This window comes from Mustela erminea, chromosome 4 (assembly GCF_009829155.1).
Source record: "Mustela erminea isolate mMusErm1 chromosome 4, mMusErm1.Pri, whole genome shotgun sequence".
Classification (NCBI taxonomy): Eukaryota; Metazoa; Chordata; class Mammalia; order Carnivora; family Mustelidae; genus Mustela; species Mustela erminea.
In genome coordinates this window covers 3,924,328-3,926,036 of record NC_045617.1, presented here as the reverse complement: position 1 = coordinate 3,926,036, position 1,709 = coordinate 3,924,328, and the positions used below count along the sequence as shown (strand labels likewise).

The 1,709-nt window shown below is 35.8% G+C and overlaps 1 non-coding gene across 1 annotated transcript; it reads left to right on the top strand.

The window, feature by feature from the left end:
• The first annotated feature begins 1,282 nt into the window (after positions 1–1,282).
• Positions 1,283–1,387, top strand: LOC116589579. Its single transcript, XR_004285349.1, has one exon. It is a non-coding gene; the product is annotated as a U6 spliceosomal RNA (small nuclear RNA).
• Positions 1,388–1,709: the final 322 nt, after the last annotated feature.

Genomic DNA, 1,709 nt, shown 5'->3' with positions numbered 1-1,709 from the left:
TGGAGGCCAGAAAGAAATGGGCTGATATTTTCAAAGTGCTTAGAGAAAAAAACATCAACTAAGAAACCTACATCTGGCAACACTGTTCGTCAAAACTGAAGAAGAAATGAAGATCTTTTCATATAAACAAAAGCTAAGGAAGTCTTTCACTACTACATCTGTCCTGAAAGAAAGTCTGAAGGAAGTTCTACCATTGAAATGGAAGAACACTGGACAGTAGACAAAAGCCGTATGAAGAAAGAAAGAACTTGAGGGATGTCTGGGTGGCTCAGCCTGTTAAGCATCCAACTCTCGATTTTGGCTCAGGTCATGATCTCAGGGTCCTGAGATCAAGCCAAGCCTTGAGTCAGGACTCACATGAGGCTCTGTGCTCAGCAACAAGTCTGCTTGGGATTCTCTCCCCCTCTCCCTCTGCCCTTCCATCCACTTGCTTTCTTTTTCTTCTTCTTCTTCTTCTCTCTCTCTCTGGCCTTCAAATAAATAAACAAATATTTTAAAAAATAAATAAAGATCTTGGTTCAGGTAAATAAATGGGCAATTATGAAAGGAAACATTGTAACTTAACTTTGGTTGGTTATTCCACTTCTTGCTTTCAAAATTATTAAAGAAAGTAATGCATAGCAATTACTAGTCTGATTTTAGACACACAATGTATAAAGATGTACTTCTGTAACATTAATAACTGAAAAGCTATTAATAGAACTATTAAAGGAGCATAGTTATTTTTTTTTGGTAAAGATTTTATTTATTTATTTGACAGGCAGAGATCACAAGTAGGCAGAGAGGCAGGCAGAGAGAGAGGAGGAAGCAGGTTCCCCACTGAGCAGAGAGCCTGATGTAAGGCTTGATCCCAGGACCCTGAGATCATGACCTGAGCCGAAGGCAGAGGATTTAACCATTGAGCCACCCAGGCGTCCCTAAAGGAACATAGTTTTGTGTTATTGAAGTTAAGTTGGTATCAACTCAGAATGTGGTAAATTTGGATGTTAAGTATAATCCCCACTCTAATAAAAAACAAAGTAGCTAAAGAACATGCAAAAAAAGAAATTAAAAGAATTAAAATGTCTTGCTCTAAAAAGTCAGCTAAATACAAAGACAGTAATACAGAAAGTAGGGAGCACGGTATTTATAAGGCATATAGAAAACAAATAGGAAAATTATATAAATGGAGTCCCAGCCTAATAGTAATTCCTTTAAATGTAAATGGATTAAACTCTCCAGTCAAAAGACAAAGATTGGGTGAATGGGGGGGAACAAAACAAGACAATAAAAACATGAATCTGTGCTTGTTTTGGCAGCACATATACTGAAATTGGAAGGATACAGAGATTAACATGGTCCCTGTTCAAGGATGACATGCAAAGAAAAACAAAAATGACCAAATGATCTGCTGTCTACAAGGAACTCACATTGGATCCAAAGGGAAAAAAAAAAAAAACAGGTTGAAAGTGAAGGGATGGAAGAAGATATTTCATGCAAACAGTAGCCAAAATAAATCAGGGTCACTATGCTAATATCTGATGAAATAAACTTTAAATTAAAAAAAAGAAGAGTATAAGACAAAAAGAAGGATGTAGTAACAAAAGTTTCCATACAGCAAGAAAATATAGCAATTATAAACATTTTTGCACAGAATAACAGATCATCAAAACATATGATGAAAAAAATTGACAAAACAGAAAGGAAATAGCTCTACAACAATAGTTGGA